We start from the raw sequence: 23,218 nt of genomic DNA on the forward strand, positions 1-23,218 counted from the left end.
AACACGAGTATGAAACAATCTGTCTTGTCTGTGATCCAGAGACTTGGCTGGCTTACTCATCCAACCTCTCTTAAACCACTTGGTAGACATCTGCTGTTGGTTTTGAGGGCTAACCACACATTGTTTTGGTCGTGAGGAGGCACAGTCCCCACAGGGTGTTTGGGGGCAATTTGATTTTATGTGTATTTTCTGGAGCTGTGGTTTCCATTTTCATGTCAACAAGCATGAGTCTGCATGTGCTGGAAGAGCCTGGGGAAAGAGGATGGTCACAGTGATGGTCCCAGGCAGCATGACCCAGCCTGGCCATGGCCCCAGGACCCGCTGTGTTGCCATGACCTACATACACTCACGCTGGCATGGCTGCATTTCCAGATCTTGTTCCTCTTGGCCTCACTGGGAGGAGCAAGAGAGGTTTTTTGGGGCCAGGCTCCGTGTGTCTGTATTAGAAGCACTCCTTAGCACATGCTTTTTGCTGTGTAAATAATAAATAGCATATTTAATATTAAATAGCCTGTGCGCTTACCAAGCCTAGTTGCTCAGGAGAAACCTGAAGGATGCATAACAAAGATGATGGAGCAAGTGCAAATTCATGGGTTGGAGAGGAGGCACTGTCTGTGGGTGATGCTGGGTCAGCGAGCTCGGACTGTGCGTGGGTGTGCACATAGGTGAAGTGGGAAGCAGCAAGATTATGCATTTGGCTTTTCCATCTTGACTTTCTACCATTCAGTGGTCGTCAATCATTTTGGAAAGCTAATCATGTTCCTCTGTGGTTCCAGGTGAATAAGGCGTGGGCACGATCCCTGAGGATCTGACATGCTGCGAATCAGGCATCTGTCTGTCAGCGTGTTATTGCATTAGATAAGCATTCCGGTTTCTGTTGATGCATGCTCTGCTCTTGCATGGCTGCTGACAATGTGTGGAGCAACACGCGGCAGCAATGAGGCAAGGCTGGGCAGCCTGATTTGATTTTGCTGTTTGCTTGCGGAAGATTCATTTGAGATAGAGGGAGGAGAATAATTGAGATGAAGATGAAAAATAACGTTGCAAATAAAGGCTAGTGGTGAATATTCTGAGCTGGTCATTAAATCAGTCTTCAGAGTCTGAAAGCAACACACACACTCACATATGCAAAGCCCAGGCTGCACATAATGGATTTTGAGAAAATGAGCCCTCAGCTCCCTCCTCCCAGCTTTACTTTTTAGAGAATGCCTTTCCTTCATTTTGGAAATGATTGCATTATCTCAAACTGCTTGTAAATCTTGTTAGCCAAGTAATATAGTTTGGACTAAATGTCTGTTCCTACATGAGCCCCAGGGGAATGTGGAAAATAACCAATGCAGCCCTTTGTGAACTCCCACCATCTCTGTGAAGGAGACTCCTTTTTTTCTGATCAGCTTCAGTTTTCTCCTTGGTGAGGCAGAGAGAAGCAGAAAGATTAATGAAATTAGGTCTATTAAAGCTACCGTCATTCTCAAGTTGTGTGTGCAGCCTTGCCATGAACTGAACTCGTCACCAAATGCAGTATTAATCAAACTGGAGTGCAGGCACTTAGCTACCCTGTGTGCGTGCACAGTTGTGTCTGTGTGTACACCATGGTGTCCACATCACATGCGTTTGCAGTTGAAAGGAGCAGAGAAACAGAGACAGCATGTTAATTTTCCTATTTATTATTTATGCATTTGAGAGTCTGCACCAGCAGGGCTCATGGAGCTGCGACTGATAAGTTAATTGGACACCACTCTGGCATCGCTAGGAGAAGAAGCTGCAAACCCATGGCCAGAAATAGTGACTGGGGCTGTAGGACGGCATGTCTGATGTGTGTTGATGGCTTAGAGATGCGAAGCCGTAGCTGCTGCCATTGTTCCAAACAGAACTGAGACAGGGGAGCTCCTTGGGCTCCACGTGCATTATTCTTTCTGTACTGCAGTGGCTATAGCATGTTTTGGTTCATTTACAAAGACAAGGAATATATCTGTTGCATCTCAGGAGCAGAGGTACCCCTCTGCATCAATACAGGAAGGTACCATGTGCTGTTTACCATCACATTTGGCAGTTCCCCTTTGAGATAGTTCCAACCCCAGTTGCTGGGAGTAGCATCCATGTCTCTTGGGGAGCCTGCTGAAAGGGAGCTAGCCACCAGGCCCAGTGACTGCAGGGCTCTGTACCCCATCTGCTGCTGCAGGAATTGCCTTGCCTAAGCCCTGGTTGCACATTTTCTGCACCAGGCAAAACTCATTTTTGCTTCTGTGTCTGGGAACAGCACTGCTTGTACTCATTCCTGCTGGGGAGCACATCTACAGAGAAGTAGCGTGCCCCAGTGTCTACTAATGCTTCTGTGGCATGAGAGGAAAATACTGATATATCCTAGGACAAGATGGAGCTAAGGAATAAGGCTACTTTCCACTAGAAACGCCTCCCCACACACCATGGCAAGCATTTTCTTCAGGGTCTGAGCCTGTGATTATTGGTGTGAGTAGGTTTAGAGAGCCCTTACCCATAGGAAAAGCCAAAAGCGATGTGCACCACGGGCTACTTGCTTGCCCCTTGCAGCCTGCAAGTCATTTCCAAACCCAGTGCTTCTGGCAGAAGCATGCAGCCATGAAGCACAAGGCTGAAAGCAGTCAAGCTAGGAAGGGAGGATGGGGAAATAGGGTTGCTGTAGGATGGAAACTGAGGAGTCCTGTTCACCAGGAGTCAGGGGAAACCCTCCTCAGAGGTCTATGCTATGTTTTTCATGGACCCAACAAAATCAAGCTCAGTCGCTCCCTTTTCCAACAAGATCAGTCCTTTTGTTCTGTCTGCAGGCTTAGCAATTTTGTTAATTATTTGCACGCACTTACACATTTCAATCACCACATGAGTTTCTCAGGCTTCTCTAAGCACAAATTCAGCTGTTGGCCATTGGGTTTAGATAAGCCTCTGCTAGATGAGCAGAGGGTCCCGTCTAACAGCTGAGTTTTCCAGACCTTAACTTGCTTGCAGTTTTTATTGAACCCTTCAAGAACCATGTTTTTTTTCTATATTTGCATTTAAAGTCAGTGTATTTTCCACATAAATATCTAATTCTTTCTTAAATCCTACTAATCTTCTGACCTTAAAAATACTTTGTCAGTTAGTGCCGAGCTTTTTCATTCTTTGAGAAAGAATGGAAAAATCCTTTTGTTGCTTTTAAATCCGTTGCTTTCTAATTTCTGCAAGAGATCGCTTGCTCTTGTGTTAAGTAAGGATAAATAAGAAGTGTCAGGCAAACCTTTTATGTATTGCTTTATCTTTGATCAAAACCAATCCACTCTATGCAGCTTTACTATGGAAACATCTACAACCCCTTAGTCAGTTGTCACCCTTTTGCTGATGTTGTCCCCTTTGGGGGCAGAATGACAGAAAGCGAGTATGTGCACTGCCTGCAGATTTACCAAATGGCATTCGTGCTGGTTTGATGCTATTTTTTTCAATCTCCTGTTTGTGCGTCCAAGGGTTTCTTTGGTTTTCTTGATGTCAGAGAGAAGCTCTGCACAGGGCTGACCACCAAGATCATCGTGTCCAGCCATCAACCCACCACCCCAATACCCACTGACCACATCCCTCAGTGCCACATCTCCATGGTTATTGAACATCATCAAGGAAGGTGACTCCACCACCTCCCTGGACAGCTGTTCCACTGCATCACTGCTCTTCCTGAGAAGAAATGTTTCTTAGTATTAAACCTGAACCTCCCTTGGTACAATTTGAGGCCATTCCCTCTTGTTGTATTGCTGTTACCTAGGAGAAGAGGCCGACCCCTACCTTGCCACAACCACCTTTCAGGCACTTAGAGAGCAATAAAGGTCACTCCTGAGCCTCGTCTTCTCCAGACTGAACCATCCCAGTTCCCTTGGCTGCTCCCCATAAGATTTGTGCTCCAGACTCTCCACAGCTTTGTTGCCCTTCTCTGCAACATGCTCCAGGGCTTCAATGTCTTTCCCTGCAGTGAAGGGAATATATGCATACATATATATACATAGGAGTGACTGTGTGTGTGTGATTTTGAAGACTTTACAAGACCCTCTATATGCTCCAGTGCAACTGGATGGCACCTTACTGTTAAGCACGCTCTCTTGAAAATAGACCTTTTGCTTTTCCCCCTTGTTTTCTACTTGTGAGCTATTTTTAAATCCATGACCTGCCTCAGATCATTTTAATGGTGATCACTGTCTGTCACTGCCACCTTTTTGTGAGGCCCAGACCAGGCTGAGGCTGTTTGAACTATACACTAGATAGTGCTGCACAGAATGCTCTTAGATTCTTATCATCAAATTTCCTGCTCTGACACCAGGCACCTTCAGTGATAGCTCATCCTCTCTCAAAATCTAATCCAGTTACTGCCCGAAGCCATTTTGCTCACTGAGAAAGAAATCGTTAGAAATTATTGTGCAGGGAGGCAGGAGAAGAAGCCAAAACACTGAAGGGCTGATATTGCTCTACCAGTGAGCTCGTGAGGCTGAGCACATCCAGGGCTCAGTGCTGCACCATGGGTTGTCCATCCCACAGAGCACTGCCTGTCCTGGTATACTGGGGAAGTCTTGGCCTTGCTGTTCCAAAATCCGAATAAGCAAACATACAAACAGATGTAAATATGTAAATACCCCTCTGGTAACCCTCTCAGAAGCAGAGAGATAGCTCTCACTGCTTCCTGTTGAAGTCATTTCATAGGACAGCTCTTATTTTTTTAATGTGAGCTTAAAGCCCCCATTGGCAGAGGAGGGTCGGCAGCATCTCAATGAGTCCTTAGGGAGGCCAGAAACAACAAAAGCAAGTTTGACATGATACAGCAGGGAATTTGGTGGCTGCTGATAGGACTTGGAGAGGCAGTGGAATGGACTGCCCACAGAGGGCAACCCTGCCCTTGGAGACATTCAAGGTCAGGCTGGACAGGGCTGTGTGCAACCTATGCTAGCTGTAGGAGCCCCTGTTCATTGCAGGGGGTTGGACTACATAACCTTCCAACACAAATGATTCTGTGATTCTATGAATGTGAGTGGTAGCCCCTTCTGTGAACGTGATGTGGGCTGCTGCCTTGCTTACCTTGTGTTGTAGCCTTTCAGCTTCAGAGCTGCCTTGAGAGGAGCCTTCATTTCATGAAGTTATAAAAACAAAAAAGAAAAAAAGTCTAACTTAATGTTCAGCAAGTCCCTTGATGACAAATCATCTGATGACAAGGCAAGTGGAGTGTTTTGCTATAGCGAGGGCTGGTCTCTCATTCAACTCAAAGAGGTACTCTATAAATGGTTCTGTAAATACAATTCTGGTTCACCATGCTGGGAGAAATTGAGTGTATCGTGCATGCTGTCACTGAGCCATTGTGAAACAATGTTAAATAGTGTAAAGGGGAAAGAGAACATAAAAAAAAAAAAAAAAAAAAAAAAAAAAAAAAGCTTTTTTTTTTTTTTAAATCCCAAAACAGCATTGCAATGTGTGTATGTGTTGGGGGTGGAATTCAGAAGTGCTGCATTTCGACATAGTCACAGTTCCCTTCAAACTGGAAAACAAGTCCTGCTGAAGTAGTACTTCACTAAGTACTTAGTGAGGCATCTACTGAAGAGACAGAAATGCTGGCAGCATCTTGAGTTGACTTGGTCAAGCTGTGCATTAAAGTGACATAGGAGAGGGACAGTGCAGTCTGCAGACGTATGAAGTCTGGGGACAGCACTGCATGTAAAGTGACACTGCTCCAAGCACCCTTCAGCCCTGCTTGCCAGAGCCACCTTTGCATTCTCCGCTGGGTGGCAGGCAGTTGTTTGCACAGATCCCTGTCTCAGTAGGTCTAAAAAGAAAATGAGGATCCTTCTGTGGCTCCCAGTCTACATTTCTTTCATAGGCACGTGTGCTAGGCTGCTTCTTAGGACCATAGGGATTCTGCCTTTGAGAGGTCATTAAGGGCTCTTGGATAAGATGCAAAATCTATATAAACCATCATTTCCAAGGCAGAGCCCTAAGGCTATGAATTTCAGAATGGAGGCAGTGGTATTTTATACTAGTGTGTTGTTTGGTTTTCTGTGTTTTTGTTGCCAATTTAGCAGATTAACCAATTAAAAAGTTTAAATGTCTTTGAAGCACAATTTTCCACAAGTCACCACCAGAATGTGGGTACATATGTAGATATACATTGTCTTGCAGGTCTGGAGCAAAGGTGGTGGAGTCACCATTCCTGAAGACATTCAAGAAACGTTTAGGTGTCACATTAAAGGAATGTGGTTTAGTGGGAAAACATTGGTGGTAGATGGATAGTTGGATTAAATGATCTTGGAGATCTTTTCCAACCTTGGTGACTCTATGATTCCAGTGGCTGTGTTGAGTGCTTACTACTGTGTTAGCATCCTGAGCAAGGGGACTCAACAAATCTTGGCTGACATCATGGGATGAAATTACCAAAGTCCATTTTTTTTTAATTCATCCTGCCAAGTTGTTTTTTTTTTTTCAGCTGGGAGAGGGATTAAAAGCATTATCTGCTGGCACAAAGATAGGAGAATAGGCAGAAATATGGAGGTGTTCCTGGAGGGGAATCTCACGTGACAGATGCTTCAACAGGGTGGAAGCAAAAGTGAGTCCTAGCAGAGGATGTGATAGCTCATATCTATCATGTGAAAATGAGGGTGCAAAACACAGCTCATGGTGAAGGTTCCCTCTCCCACATGATGCTGTGGCCTCCTGCACGACTGTACCTCCATGGAGATGTTGTGCTCCCACCTTCTTGCCCAAGCACTGCACATAGCTCTGCAAAACCACACAGAAGATATTGAGCTGTCCTCAGGAGTCGTGGCTTGACCATGTCACACAGCAGGATTGCATTCCTGACCCAGATGTGATTTTTCTTTCAGTGTCAATGGGGCAGTGGGACAGCAACACCAGCACTTGGAAACCTCCCGTGGCTTAAGATCTAAGACCTCTGATCTGAACTGCGTTAAAATGAAGGACATTAAAAACCAGGAGGGGAAAGCTTGGCCAAGATACTGACGTTCCTCAGTGCTTGTGTGCGCACATGCAAAAAGAAGGAGGAAAAAAAAAGGATAAAAAACACTTGGGTATGATTCACCCAAATATTGTGTGAGGGAATCATTTTCCACCAGGGAGATAATTGCTAATTACATGAGTATGAAGCAATTCGATTTGCAAAGTTTTGTTCCTTGCAGCCTGAGAAACCTAATTTTGCTGGAACTGGGGTTACGGGTATTTAGGCAATGGAGGTATTGTTGTATCTGTCAGAGCCCTGAATTGAAGTTTTCAGGGAAGCTGCTGCTGCTCTTTAAAATAACTTAGCTTTATTTATTAGCTCAAAACTTTCCCAGAGCGAATGACAAATAAAGCCTGTGGTATTTTTCCAGGGCTTATTTTGAGATAAAAGCTATCTGGTATAAAGGGCTCCACTGGCAGCAGAACAAGACCATAAATCAGCAGTGGGGAGTGGGCAGAGCTCTCCAACAGAGGTGGGGTGTGCCCAAGGATTTCTCTGCTCCACGTGAACTGGGGCTGACATGGTGTGGAGGTGAGGGCAGCTCCCTCTGCTGCAGCCTCATCCAGTGGCCACGTCCTCTGAAACACCTTTCTTCTCACAGCCATACACAGCCTGAACCCCTTTTACAGCTCCATGTCTGTCTTGTGCCAGGAGCCCCAGGCCTGGACACATATACCACTTGGGGTCCTGGGGTGGCTGCCAGCTGGTTTAGCTCAGCAGGAGATAGATGGATAAAAGCCTGAGCACCTGTCTTCCGTAAACCCCCATAATACACACGGTTGACTTTCAGGGGCAGCTTAGCTGGTTTTCAGTACTGACACAAGCCTGGGGACTCTCCATGGTGGAGAGTCTTTGCCTCAAAAAGGAACCAAAAAAAAAAAAAAAAAAACAGCCTAAGGAGAGGATGGTTGATGGATTAGCTGCTTGTCTGCAGCTTCTCAGAATAACTACAGTTAAATACATGTGGATTTTATACCCTGCAAGCACATGGACTGAACTCCCTGTGTTTTTTCATAGCATCATTCCTCCTCTGTGCTTCCTTCCATTTTCATAGCAGGCCACATTTCCCAAGTGTACACTGTCAGGTTTTGTGCAAAGCTAAACCAGAGCTGCATGTGTTTGTGAAAGTATTGCTGAACTGGATTTAGATCAGCAGAGCACGGAGGACAGTGCGCAAATGCACACAAAATACAGTCTTTAAGTGCTCTTTAAAAGGCACTTCTTTCAATCTGCATTCCTAACCTTCCCCCTGAAATACTGCTGGTTGTATAGAGAGGCTACATTGCCTTCTAGTCCTGCAGCTGAGGTTTAAAGCTTTGCTGGCACTTAGAGCTGCAGCTGTGGTGGGGTCTTGGGTGTTTTTGTCACCTTTCTACATCGATGTGCTAACTCACTGTAAATGACCATAGAGTCACAGAAGCATATGGGTCAGAATACAACTTCAGGATCACCAAGTCCAAAAAACAGCCTGATCTACTGAGTCCTATCACCAAACCAGGTCCCTCTATCCACATGTCTCTTAATACCTCCAGGGGTGGAGACTCAATCTCCTCCCTGGCAACCTGTACCAGTGCTTGACCACCCCTTCCATAAAGAAATTCTTCATAATGTACAATCTAAACCTCACCTGGCACCACTGAGGTTGTTTCCTTGTGTCCTGTCGTATCTCACCTGAGAAAATATGCTGATGATAGTGATAGAAGGCTTCAAGCTCAGGGAGGGTAGATTTAGGTTAGACATAAGGAAAATCTTTTGCAATGTGCACAGCAAGTCACTGGAACAGGTTGCCTAGTGTTGTGGTTGATGCCCCGTCCCTGGATACTTGGTGAGATACTCACCTGGATACAAGGTGAGACTGGATAAGGCCCAGGGCAACCTGATCTAGCTGTGGTGTCCTCATTAATTGCAGGGGAGTTGAACAGAATGGCCCTCAGATGTCCCTTCCAGTACTGAGAATTCTATGATTCTATACTATGATGTAGCTGCGAGCTGCCCTCGCAGGCTGCTGAGCACTTGGAACTGCAGCCCACTGCAGCAAGGAGCTGCAGAAGGCAGAAAGCCTTCTTCCTAGGGGACCAGCTTTCACAGCTCAGGGTGGGAATGTTGTCTCAAGAAGCAAAAAACCTCGTGGGTATGAGTATAGTTATGTTTTAAGAAAAAATGGATTTATTTCTATAGCCCCGAGGCTTGAGGCTTGCCATACCTGTAGAAGAGCATCAGCTAACACAGCACAGAGCCCTGCAAGTAAACACTGCAGCAGTGCACATTAGGGACAGGGCCCCAGACCCCAGCTGGGATGTATCCTGTGCTCAGCACCAACACCTGCAGCTTGTGCCAGTTCACAGATGACTCCTCAATGGTCTGTGAAGATCACTCCCTGGGGGTCAAAATTTTAATTGAAGTTACCTACTTTGGAGGAAAAGAGAAAATGTGGTATCAGCTGTTCGTGCTGCACAAGAGGCCATCAGCTGGTCCAGGTGACTTACAGTTTTGTTATCCTGCCTTGGGGGGATATGACGAGAAGCTCTCAGCTCAGTGCCGTGCTTGTGTGTTGTTGTTTTGTTGTTATTTTTTCTCTCCTGCCCTGTGCATCTTCAATCATATCTCCTGGCAGAGGCAGCATCCTGGCTTATGGCAGTTACATGTCTGTATCATCCATTCTTCCTTTCCCCGCAGCTGAAGAAGCTTTTCAGAATTAAAAATCCCTCCCTCACAAGCACCTCGCAAATGAAATATGCATTCCTGGGTGAAATATCAAAACAGATCTCTTCCACAAAGGCACAGCCCATGAAGATGCCTTTAAAACACAAAGGGAGGCACGGGTACGATATTTACAGTGTAGAGCAGAGCTGTTTATAATCTGCCTGAACTCCCTGGTGCTATTTGAGCAGGATTTTATGTTTTTTTCTGGAGCGTATCAGAACAAATTAATCAACGTTTTTCTTCCTAACTATATGCAAATAGGCTTCTTAAATTTCTGGCTCTAGGTTGTAGCACTAATTGCTCACTGGGCCCATCCAAGCGTTTTGGATTTGATAAGCCAAAGAAAGCACCAGACACTTGAGTGAATTTCTAATGCAAACTGACCAGCCCGTTTTCCCTTTTGCAACTATTAAAGGTCATCACAAAACAGAGAGGCAGAGGGAAAATGGTTTTGCTTTGATGCTGGGCTCTTCTTTCTCAAAGCTGCAGCGGGGGGAAGGAACAGGAGTGAACCTCCCAATCTCCACTTTTAGCCCCCAAAGTATAAACACTAACAGACCATATAAGGACTGACAAGTTAACAGAATGCCTGCAAAGCCCTGAGCTATATCTCCTACAGGCTGGCTCTGACCAGATGGAGCTGGTGAGCTCCCACATCTCAGCAGCCCTGGAGTGACCCAGGGAGGGACAAAACTGCAAGGAGGCACCTCACAGGCCAGGTCTGAGGCCAGAGCAATCCTGGACTGGAACTGTCACATCAGATCAGTGCTGTAGGCAGAGAAGGGCTGAAATTGCACTGGCGCAGGCGACACCACCTGCTCACCCCTCTGGGAACAGAGGTTGCAAAAGTCCTGGTGTTGCTGTAAAACCATCAGAGCACAAAACAAGCTGCTTTAGAGCAGGTTTAGAGCCTACTGATTGCTACTGGGGAAACTTTTGTGCATGCAGCTTCTCCCAGCAGGAACTGCTACTCTCTTTGCGTCAAAAGCAGGCGGTTTGCAATTTGTCACCGTAAATGGTGACATAAATCCTGTTGTAGGGCTTGGGAGCAAGGTTCTCCCAGCAGCTCAGCTGTGCCTCGTGGCCAGAAAGAAAAGCTGGACCAGGGGAGCTCTGCAGCACTTCGGGTTTGCTCTCCCAAGCATCTCTAGTCCTTTCCCAGCAGAGCTGTGCTTTTTGGAAGGTTTGAGCACAGTATGACTGGCTGGGCACCTGCAGTGTTCTGCTGTTAGCAAGGGTGTTTCAGAAGCATTGAGTAAATTATCAGTACTGTGCTTTCCCCCAGAACCCATTGGGAGTGAGAACACAATCCATGTGCAGGGTGCCTGAGCTCACTGATGACTGGGAAAATCAAAAGGTTGAGCAATTTGATTAATTATTTATCCATTATTCATTTACCCAGTGTGTGTATAATGCTGTGCAGCAAGTGAGCAAGCACAAAATTAAAAATCAGAATGATGGATGCTGCCTTATGAAGGGCTCTTCATCTCTGCTCTTGAGACTCATTCAGCTTTAAGTATTGATGGTGGACCTTCTGCTGGCAAACAAATATTGTGTAAATCCATTGTCCTCAGCTCACTGTTCCTGTTTGGGAGGCAGAGGGTTTGTGCAGTTGTGTGGGTTGAGTCATGTGGTCTGTATTGGCTGGGGTGAAAGTGGGCTCAGATACCCTTTCATTACCTGCTAAAGTGAGGCAATTAATCTATGCTTGAAGACTTGCCTGCCTGGCAATAAAACATCAACAAGCCGCGGTCTTTAATGTGCTGATCCATACATCACTCAGAAGCTATCAGGAATTTGGGAAGAGAGTTATGCATCAAGAGCTGGGCTTTGTTCTCTCCTCAGTGGCTCCTCTGGGACTGAGGTGGCAGATGGATGGCCGGGGGGAGCAGTGAGCAAAAGGCATGCTGGAGATGCCTTTGCCAGCTCTCCTGGGCCATAAGCACGTGGAGAGGTGCCTCTCTGGAGATGCTGTCCTCGCACGACTCCCAGCCAAACATCATTGTGTGCTGCAGCGTGACTCCCACATGGCACACAGAGTGCTCTGGCAATGTGCATTTTGGGCTTTCAGGCTGGCAGTAAACAAGAAGTTTTCATCTCTCTCATGCCAGAGAGGGTGATGTCAACTACAGTGTCCAGGGCTGTTCTTGTTGGGCTTGTGATGATGCATTTCTCAGAGCTGAGACTGCCTGCCCACGGTGTTTGAAGAGTGGGGTGCGAAGTGCCTGCAAAGCCATGATGTTCCTCAGAACTACTCATCCATGATCACTTTGCCCCTGTTCCACCAGGAGCATGGTTTGTCACCCTTGAGGTCTTTTCAAACCAACCAACCACTTGGGAGGCTAAATACAGCCACCTGGACACAAACTGTGGGAGCTAAATGAGAGCATCTTTGGCCTCCATGGAGAGCCTGCTCTTGTGGTAGCAATCTCCTCCCTCCCCAGCAGGAAGCCTTACTCAACGCTGTCATAACATGAGGAGGTAAGAAGAACTCCTTCCCAGCGTGGAAGTCAGTTTTCAGCTGTCTTTGCACATCACACACTCATCCAGCAGTTTGTCAGCTCCTGCGCCTTCAGCAGTGTTAGGATATGTGAGCTCCAAGGGCTGAGAAACAAATGCCATAAGCCCCTCTCTTCCTCACTCTCTGGAAGAATGACCTGATATTCCTTTCATATTTCAAAAGCCTAAGACAAATATCTTAAACATGGAGTAAGGCCAGTCCAATTACTTCTCTTGGTCCCCTGCCCAGGGTTTATTCTGTGAAACAACCCGGTGACAAATGTTCTCACTGCAAGAAACTTTCTAGTACTTTTTTCCATTTCTTGATGCAATATAAACTTTTGCCAGAAGCTGCCCAGAACACCAAGGTGTAATTCTGATTTGTTCGGGCCTCCGAAAAGCACAGCTGGAAAATATCTCAGTGAGGTGATAATCTCTACAGCCTTGAGAAATAGATTTGTATAAATGAACCCAGTGATTTCTTTTGTAGCAATAAACTCCCCTTGTAGATATTCCCTCCTTGTCCTCCTTTAATCTTTTCCCTGAGATTTCCAGAGCAACACCCTAAGACCAAACCAGGCTGCGTTGCTCATTTTCAGTCCATTCCAGGCACAGATTGACTGCAGATATCCGCTTGGCTTTCTCAGACTCCTGTTTCCAAATCCTAGCTGTATGATAGCATTAAACTGAACTACTGCCAACCCAAGCACACAAAAACCGTAGCAGACAAACTTCACTTCCAGAAGGGAAGGGTCCTGGTGGTGGGGCATTGCTGGGTGGCTGGCAGAGCACGCTGGCTGCTTTGCCCTGACCATGCCTTGCATCTCGATGTCAGGGCTTATTATTCAGCTCAGGGCTCTGTGCAGGCTACTCAACAGCCCTGACTGCTTAGCCAAATTAATAGTGCTGAGCAGGAACAAGGCGTACTGGCAAGCTTCCTCAGGACTGGGCAGATCGTGGCTGCCCCACAACATGTGGCATGGGGCTTTCTCATCCCCATTGCTGTCCTCCAGCTATTGCTAAACACAGCAAGCAGTGAGCCTTTTTTTTTTACTCATTATTTTGGTAGCAGTTACTCTGTGCCTAGCCTGGGGCAAATCCCACATCTGTGGCCACACACTGCTGCCCTTGAAAGCTCACTGGAAAGCCCAACGTGTTGAACATCCAAAGGAGTGAACAAAATGGGAATTACCACTGTAAAACGTCTGATCTGCTGAGGGCTCTGCTTTGTCATAAAAGAGTCTGTGGTACCACCATGTGTCCCACCACCACTGTCTTAGCAGATCAACCCACCTTCTTTGGATACTCCTCAAAGAGAGCTTAGTAACCAAAATTCAACGTGCAGTGTAGAAATCTTGAACAAAACACTTTCATTATCTTAAATACAAAAATGTTTAATTCCAAGCCCCTTCTCCTAGTAATATTAGACAAGAGCAACTTGTTCTAAACATGTCACTTTAGACAAAACCAGCATCTTTGTGGCTGAAAGGAAATACTTAGAGAATAAATCTTTGTGCCAGTACTAGTGATAAGTCTTTCATTTCATGCTCTAATTGAACATTGGCTTTACAACTTAAAAGCAATCATCCTAAATTGCCTTTTGCTAATGTTAATGCTTCAGACAAAGGGTAACAGCCAGATTAGAGGTTCGTATATTATTCAGGCAAATCTGGGTTCTTCATACATCACTTTTTAAAAGAAAATTAATTTTTCCTTGTGTCAAAAGTGAAAATAGAGATAATGGATGATATACTTACATCATCCTCTATTGCTCAGATTGGCAAGAACATTGCCTCTGAACAAAGCGTGCCTTGGCCAGCATGGTCACCCTCGTGCCCACCCCGCAGCTGGGCAGTGAGTGTGCTTTCTCCAAAATGCCACCTCCTATCACTCAAAAACCCTGATTCCTCTGTGGGGAGACCAGCTCGTGTCCTCTGCCCTGATTAGCAACGTCATCAACATCTATTTGATAGATGGCAGCCATTTAACTTCCTTGCTTGGTGATGGCTAACGTGCTGAGCTGAGAGCAAATCTGGGTGCTCCTCCCAGAAGCTGTTCCCACAGCTTCCCTCTCCCCACTTTGTTCCCCAACCATACTTTCCTGACCCTGTAGAAGTGTGCCTGTAGGACCCCATCTGCACGCCCATAGACTGTACATGCCTTAAAGGGGGGGGAGGGGTTGCATGGCAGCCCTGGTGCTGCTGTTCTCCCTGCATTTTTGGCCATTCCATGGGAATTCCACTCTTTCCCAGGGCTGTAGTAGAAATGATTTATTTTTAGTTCTCTGTGCTGGGGCCATGTGCCAGCTTTGTGGCCCGGGAAACACTGGTGACAAATAAAGATCCCCTCAGGCTGCTGGGGGAGCAGGCATCAGGGGGCACTACATTCAGACTGCACCATCCTGGGGCTAATCCAGCCCAAGGGCTCTTCCCCTCCTTCCCAGCTGTGCAAACAGCTGCCCAGCAGACTGACAGCTCCTTGGGCAGAGCAGAAGGTCCTGCAAGCTGTGGAAGCATCATGGAGCACTAACAGCAACCCAGTTTGAAAAAAAGAGCTGCAGCCTAGGAGCTGTGTCTGGCATTGGGCAGCGCAGTCCCTCTAGGGAAACATTACCGCAAGCAGGCACTTCCAGGAGGGAGCGGTCCTTGCCCCGGGTGGGAGCGAAGGCCGTGGGTATATCTCGGTTCTTTCTGTGCCAAGAGATGAGGCCATGCAGCTGGAGGCTTTCTTCTCCAGGTCAGGATGGTTGGGCGAGCAGAGAGCGCTGCACGGCTGCAGCCCTGCAGAGCTCACTGTGTGCCGCGATGAGCCTGGCAGCAGGTTGCTCCTTGCTGACAGAGGGCAGCTGCTACCAACAGGGATGAAATGACCACACAAGAGATGCAGGGCACATTTGGGCTCTTGAAGGGCAAATCCCAACTGGCTGTGCTGCTCTCTGTCACTTGTATTCATCCCAAATGTAAATGTGCAGCAGCTTGAACATTTGCAGCAATATCTAGGGTCTTATGTAGCACTTTTAGCTCGGAGGTCCATAGGCAGTTCACTAAGCTCATGGTAACACATAGAGATAAAGGAAAGTGAAGCCCAGGAAGTCTGAGGGAGAGGCTTTGTGCTGGCTTACACCACATGGCTGCATTTCCCAGTATCTCGTTCTTGGTCTGAGCTCTGTCCCATGGCTGCGATCAGCCTCTGCACAGGCTGAGGAGCACTTGGGTTTTATCTGTTTTGTGTTATTTACTCTGCAGTTGTCAGTCTCCTGTTAAAAGTGATACAGTTTGAAAGCACTTCTTGTTAATAGCTTGTTATCAGGATTGGTGACGCTATGTACAAGCCTTATCTCCTTGATCCCATCTGTCTCGGGAAGCGTGGTCTGGAGGAGAGCAAGGCTGTAGCCCAGGAGGGAGACCTGAGCACCCCATGGTTATGCTGCGACTGTTTCTAATTCATCTCCTCTCAGTGGAGCACTTAGAAATGTCACCCGAGAGCTGCAGCAGCCGTGATTGATCTCGTCTCCACTGCGCGCCAACGGAGGAGAGCAGCTTCAGCAAGAGGAGACCTTGGCTCGTGAGCCTCCCCTCGAAGTGCAAGAATGAATTATGCAAAGTAATCCATCCCTTGGCTCCTCCAGCAGCTCCCGCTGCTTTCCTGTGGTCTCTGATCTTTACCTCTTTACCTCTGAGTGGTTTTGGAGCCACAGATGTCCTTCTGTCTGGTCCTCACGTGTGTCCCTCAGCACCCATGGAGATCAGGGCAATTCATCACCTCTTGGGTGATGTCACAAACGAGAGGGTGCTAGCCTTGGCTAGGGTGTAGCTCCCCATGCACACGGCTTCTCGGTGCAATGCAGCCACCATCACTCCACTGAGAACACAGTACATTCAAATACCTGCAGCCTTGCTCATGCCAGCAAGTCAACAGTCCCAAATTGACCCTGCAGGAGATAGTTTTGAGCTTGATGTTCTTCAGAGCAGTTCTCTTAGGGCTTGTATTTTTGAGATGCAGAGCTGGAATTTCTCCCTGTGCATCAGCATTCTGGAGTGCTAAGTCTTCTGCACGTGAGCTAATGAAATCCCCTGTGACTAGTGCTTGTGGTTTGCCACTGTTTGCAGGAGAAAATAATAGCTAGCTTAAATACCTATTAGTCACCCACAGCTCTTCATGTCTGCACAATGCATTTAGAAAGCAGATGCAATTTAGCTGGCTAGGGGATTTTTTGAAAGAATTTTCTAAATGTGCACTTGTGAAAAATCAGCTTTTAAGTACAGGAGACAGGATATGGTTTGGCAGCTCTCACCAGATAAAAAACCAGTGTCCAAAACCATTCCTAAAGTGCTCATAGGCAGCAGGAATACTTTCTGGGGGAGTTTAGAGCCCAGCTGATTGCAAGCTTCAGGAAACAGATGCACAGTATTGTGTGGTCTCCTTAAGGTTTGCTTTCTCTTGCTGATTCGGGCAAGTTAGGTAAAAATTTGTCGTGTGTGCATGGGTCTCACCCCTCAACAATGCTACATGTTGCTTTATGGGTGAAGGCATCTCCTTTCCTTTGCAGGCGAGGGGAGACAGAAGGGATGAGCACCTCCTCATGCTCCTGGTCCTTGCAGCAGCATGGCACACAGAGGCTTTGGGGCTGGGTTGGACTGAAAACTGCGGTGAGGCTGATCTGAAGTGGCCGATCCTACGTGGCATTGGCCCACAGAGCAAAGGATGCACTCACTGCCGAGACCTAGGGAAAGTTGCAACTAATGGGTATCGATCAGAGGAAAAACGAGACCTGTGGGCAAAAATTTATGTGCAAGCCTGAAAGAGGTATGTTCCCTAAATGGGGAACAGTGTGAATAATAGGCTTTGAGATGAATGCTAATCAGCATTACATTTTGCCTCTGAGTCTCCAGACAGAATGTTTAATCTCTGGAATTAAATATTTCCCCGGTGAGAGACTGAAAAACTCCAAGAGGCTCCTGTTTGAAAAATTAAGCCTGGTGCACATCGCTCTTAGATCTCTCTGATTGTGCAGAGTTGTCTGCCCAGAAGCTGGCCAGCCTCCAAGTGTTTGGAACTTTGTCTTTGAGAAAGACATGAAAGTATTAATTCTTCCCCATTTTTATTGAGACGCCAACAAGGAAACATTTATTAATCAAAGGCAACCCAAGACTACTATCGATCAGATGTAAAGGCACAGCTTTCCATACAAAGAGCTGTGACACAAACATTTTCTCATTGTGAAACATTTTATTAAAGATTAAAGCTTAGATATTTATTAACTGGAAAATTATCTCCTACAAGTTTCATCTCCTTCCTTTTTTTTTTTTTGCTTCTTTTTTGTAGTCCCTCGGGTTACTTGGCATTAAGTACAGGAGCTGACGCGTAGGAAAAGGATGGATGGGTTTAGGGCGATGTGAGTTGGGCATGTGACAAATGTAGGCTCAGGCAGTGATTAATCAATAACTGATTTCCATTCCAGTTTTTGCTCTTGTTAGTGATATCTGCTTTAAGGCACTCTCACGTGGATTGACCTCTTATAATGTGGTCTGGGCTTGCTTCTGAGAGCCTGGGAAATATCCTATATGGTTATGTGTGCACTCACCTATATATATGGTGACAGATGTGAGCACCCTGAGCAAGCTTTGAGATTGGGTTTAAGCAAGGGTTGGACCAGAGAGCTTCAGAGGTCCCTGCCCACCTAAACCCTCCACAGTGGCACATTTCTGATCAGACTTAAGGAGAGCATGAACTTTCCTGAACCCTGTTAGCCCATATAGATATGGAAATATCTGTGTTAGTGGAGAAAAATCAGCTGAATGAAGTCCCTGCTTCATAAAGAAGCAAGAAGGAAAACACAGGATTGCCAATTAAAAATTCTTGCACGTGTCCTTTTGTTTTTGTCTTTTGGGGTTTTTTTTTTGAGATGTAAGGAAGGAGGAGAGGTATTTGTTTCTCTTAGGAGTTCTGGTATTATGGTACTTATTTTGGAAATTTCATGACAGTGATTTCATCCTGTTGAGCCACTTGTGGTACATTTTTACCATGGTTGCCAAGTAACAATCACTAAGCGTTTTTGTGTGTCGATCAGTAAAGGAGAGTGGAGAGAAGGGATAAAATCTATTTTCAGAGGCGTAATCACTGGTGGATCTTTGTAGGTTAACGGTTAAGTTCACTGAGCAGTGACAATGCTTCATTGAAGGCCTTGGGATTTACAAACAGGAAAGCAAAGCAAAGAGACTAAAGAGGGTTTTCTATTATTGTTATTACTCTTTCAGAACAGAGTGGCTTAGGAGCGATTAAGCAGGCATTAACTAAGCTGGACATCAAGTCCCACGCGCGCAACAGGCGTATGATAATCCCTCCTTGAGCCCCCAGGTTTTGCTATGCCAGACCTCCCGGCAGCCAGCTCCAGCCCTACTTTGCACATGGTGCATACAGTCGCAGAAGAGGCTTCTTTCACTGCCAAAAGCATGGAGGAATGTGGAGAAAAGCAGAGAGATCCGGTGAAAAGTCACTCCAGGAATTCTCCCAGTGTGGCAGAAGCTGCCTTTAGCATAAGCATCCTGCAATGCATCTGAAGGTCATCCATGTCTTTCTAAGGGTACCAGGCAATGGATGGGGTTGCTGAGTCCTTCTGCAGTTAGCTGGTGGAGCTGAACCCCGTCTGCTTGGAAACTGCAATGGGAATCCTACAATTCACCTTTCAACTGGGAAAGGGTGTTTGGTTGTTACTTTCTGGGACAGAAAGCCAAATAGCTTTGTGATCTAATGGTCTCTGGGAGCAGTGCTCAAGTGGGGAGGAAAGGAAAGCTTTTAGGATGGTGAAGTTGCTTCTTTACAAGTGAGATTCATTTTGGCAAGGATCTGATGAAGATACTTGTAGGAACATTGTGACCCTTATGTTATTAACATAGAAACTAAGACTATAAATGAACTGACATTTAAATGATAGTGTAAGATACTCTGGATGTATCCTGGAATAATAGAGCAATGCATCATTGTTAATAAAAATGTAAACTACCATTTTTGAGTCATAAAGAGAATATCTGTGGAAGAATTCTGTTCTGATCTACCTTCTCTTAGCACCTTGTTCCTCCAGGACAAGGAGGTTTTATGTCTGGGAAATATAACAGAGCCAGCTCAGCACCACAAGTGCTAGCAGGGGCATTGTCACTAGGCCAGAAGCCATTTGTGCTTCCAAAGCCACTTCAGATCTGGTGGCAAGTGATGCCTGGTCTTCAGCAGGGAAAATTTTGACTTCCAGACCAAAACTTAATCCTCCTCTTCTGCTGGTCAGAAATCTGGGGAACAGCAGAGCCAGAGCACTAATAACTGCCCAGATGCTTAAAGACTTCATCTTTCTTTGGGGACCACAAGGGGGGAAAAATCTGTAACCTGTTTCCCAAAGCTTTGTATGGCTGCCGTCATGGAGCAGGAGAGATAAGGAGTCCTTCAGGACTTCTGTGAAGTATGAGCTCAGTGCTGGTTTTCACACCTCTGTTATCAGTGAGTTTCTGCTTTTGCTGTGCCCTACCTATCTGGGATGAGGCATTTGGCATAGCTGCCCTGGAGTTGTTAAGAGAAAGGCAGCCATGGCTGTATCTACTTGGCTTCAGCCCAGGGAGATATAACTTTTGCAGACAGATTTGGACATGCTAACATGCAAACAGCCCTTCCTGTGCCACGAGCTGGGCTGGGACATTTCAGCCAGCACATACCAGAGCACTCAGTCAAATCCAACTCTGATGAGCTGTTTCTGCCTCCTTGCCAATTCGGGCCCGTCACATCTTCCTTTCCATCTTGACCTGAGTGCGTTTTAGAGAACAATAGATTCACAAAATGATCTAGGTTGGTAACGACCTTCAGGATCATCAGATCCAACCATCAACCTGACCTACCAAGTCCCATCACTAAACCATGTCCCTTAGTGCCATGTCCACACATCTCTTAAATACCTCCAGGGATGGGGACTCCACCACTTCCCTGGGCAGCCCATTCCAATGCTTGACCACCTTCTCTAATAAGAAATTCTTCCTAAATTTGGAACAAACGTCCTGAATTCAAGTTTCAAGTATCCCTTGAAATCTGGGGGGGATCTGTGCATTTTCAGGTAGTTTTGCTCAGACAGCTCCTGGGGAACCCATTTTCCAATGCCCAAAAGCATCCACATGCATCGAAATGCAGCCCAGAATGTGCATGGTGTGGGAAGGTGTGGGATACCTGCACCACAGACATATTGGAGTAACAGAAATGGGGCTGCTTGTATTGCATCAGTTTTTCATTCAAAACCATGCTGGAAGGATTCACAACCAGAGTGTTGGGCAGCCCATGGTCATTTTTTGAGGCTAAAAATAGCAACAGACTGGAGTCAGACCATGGTTAATTTGGATTGTTAGGGCCAAGCATCCAGATCCAGTTCAGTACTTTCATTAAAAAGGCCATATTGTTTACAGAGCTGCTGAACTGGCCAGTTGCCCACTGGGGTGACACTGGCCACCGGGCACTGGGCCAGTTTGACTGGGTGACTTCAGTATCGTCCTCCAAAGACTGTGCTGAAATTGTTGTCCTAACTCATCCTCCTGAGACCTCACACAGTAGGTCATGAGCAGAGCTGGGATTTCTGCTGAATATCTCAGCCTCAGGATCACAAACATCCATTTCTGTCCAACAGAAACCAGGTCACAGTGCAGTTCCCCAGGAATTCCCTCTTTGGATAAGAATCTCCCATCTTCTGTCCTGACTCAACAGCAAACCTTTAAAAGGTGTAACAAACAGGCCTGATTTTGAGATTAGAAGAGGAAATACAGCCTTTCTGCAAGTGCTGGCTTGAGCGGGGTTTGGCTTGCTACCTGGCTGATCAATGAGTCCTGGTTTGCCTCTGAATGCCTCCAATGAACTGTGTGGAACTGGAGGGACTGTCCTGGCTGTGAAAGTGGGTTGATCACAGTATTTGGCCTCTGGTCAGTGTCCTCTGAAGACATCTGTCTGTCTAGTAGCAGAGATCTGGGATGAGTCCTGTACCTCAGTGCATCACGCTGGGTGGGTGGCTTTATGGCCATGGGCTAAGCAGCCTGGCTTGCCCACTGCTGATACTGTGACAGGGGACAGCCAGCTCCCAACTGTGAGCGAGGTTACTTGTTTGGCCCACAGTCAGATGATTAAAAGAGTATTTTCCACACATTTGTGCAGTGATTAGAGATGAAATGCAAATCATATGCAAATCGGTGCAAATCTCTGCTGTGCACAGCCAGCTCTGAAGTTGGAAACTTTAATTTTCTCTGAGGCATGTGGAGGCTTTCAGTGCTCTTTCAGTGGAAGAACAGGATGAACCTATTGGTGATGTGAGTGCACAGCTGAACCCAACAGCATAGAAAGAGTGGTAAAAGTTAACCTGAAAGCATGCACTGACCAGCATGAGTCTAGGCTGCAGTGATACATGGAATTTAGCCTATGCAAAGATCTTTGTTAAATAAACAGCTAGAAACCACACAAAGAAATCTTCCACATAGCTCTCCTCCCAGCTTTGTTCTTCATGTTTACCATGGACTGTCTGGAGCCCATTGGCTGGAATAGCCAGTTACACTGTAAATCAAAATGCCATTATGGTTGCTGGATATAGCAACTAAAAACATTTCCCTAAGTATCAACTCTGGAAAGAAGGTCTATAAACCCAATGAAAGCAAGAAAACAAATTCCCAAACCCTTGCCACAAAGAATAATTGCAAATATATGTGAATGTATATTTTTAACTCATCTGCTGTTCCTTGTTGGCTTGCAGACCTGTAGTGCTGCTTCAGTCTGAGATGTGGCAAGGCCATGTTTCCTCACTTCCAGACAGCTTCATGGGGATGGCAGGGCCAAGAGAAATAAATAAATAGGCTGATGAGTCCTCTTGAAACACAGTTGTGAAAACTTTAGAAAGTGTGTGTTTCCTGTAGCTATCAACAAGCTAGAAAAAGGGAAGCCCTATGGGCTGGTTGAATATTTCCCAATGGCTCTAGTGACTTTCACAGCTGGTCTTGATTTGCCTGCATATTGCTAATTTTCCTAGTGCTTGTTACAGCCCTGGGATGGAAATCCTGGCTCCCTCAAGGCCACATGAAGGCAGTGAGAAATGGAGCAGCCAGGCACTACTGTGCTTGTATGGGCACTGCGATTAAGACTGGGATCACATCTGGATCAGCTGGCAAAGCCCTAAGCCAAGGAGCAAACACAAATCCAGCCTTGAACCAACCCCCTGCCCCCCCATCTGGTGAAAACCCTGCTGAGCTTAACCCTGTCCTCCCAGGGAAGTCACTGTCTGTGGGAACAAAAGGCAGGGATCCAGTGTGAGCAACTCAGCGATAAAGCAGCTGTCCCAAAATTACTCATCCTGATCAGCTCTTGAGGAAACAAGGCTGAGCTCATGAATAATAGAGTGAATAACAGAGACCTAATAAAGGACAAAATTCATGGTAGATACAGCCCTGTCACGTCAGCAAACAGGTTTCTTCTGCTTGTGGCATCACCCTCTCAGCACAATCCAGTATCAAGGCTATGCATATCTGAGGCTTCTGCAGCTTTGCCTGATTCTCTGGGCTGTGTGTGTGCTAGTGCCTGTTAAATATACATGGTTCTGTTCTATGTGGGGCACCATATGTGTAGCAAGGACATAACCCAGCTGGCTGGAGGTTGAGTCTGCTCCCTGCTGTGCTGGCAAGGCCCTTTGCACGTCATCCATTTGGAATACACCTTGGGCATTTCTGTCTGGCTTTCTGGGAGCTTGGAGGCACACTTTTCTGAAGCCTATCTGCTATAGGTTTGGACATGAAGCTGTTTATTTGAGGCGCAGAAATGGAAAATCTCTTTTTCACAATTGGAAATTGGAATTTTCCTCCAAAGATCAGTGAAAGCAATCATTATCATGGGGCATCATTTACAGCTTCAGCACAAAATAATCCTCCAGGCTCCTTGTCAGCTCTGAATTAGAAAACAATAAGGATGATTACTAAGGGATCCTTCTCTTAAAGAGAGAAAAAAAATAAATAAGCATGTACTTTGATGCAG

At 46.2% G+C, this 23,218-nt stretch overlaps 1 protein-coding gene and 1 long non-coding RNA gene across 15 annotated transcripts in view; one reads left to right on the plus strand and one right to left on the minus strand.

Annotated features, from left to right (window-relative positions):
* Positions 1 to 23,218, plus strand: part of SLC8A1 (solute carrier family 8 member A1) — a 97,319-nt gene that overhangs the window by 47,621 nt on the left and 26,480 nt on the right. The window lies entirely within an intron of this gene.
* On the minus strand, positions 15,476 to 16,275 carry LOC107310930. Its single transcript, XR_001553800.2, has 2 exons — positions 15,856 to 16,275; positions 15,476 to 15,765 (listed from the first exon to the last, which is right to left on the minus strand). It is a non-coding gene; the product is annotated as an uncharacterized LOC107310930 (long non-coding RNA).

This window comes from Coturnix japonica, chromosome 3, assembly GCF_001577835.2.
Source record: "Coturnix japonica isolate 7356 chromosome 3, Coturnix japonica 2.1, whole genome shotgun sequence".
NCBI lineage: Eukaryota > Metazoa > Chordata > Aves > Galliformes > Phasianidae > Coturnix > Coturnix japonica.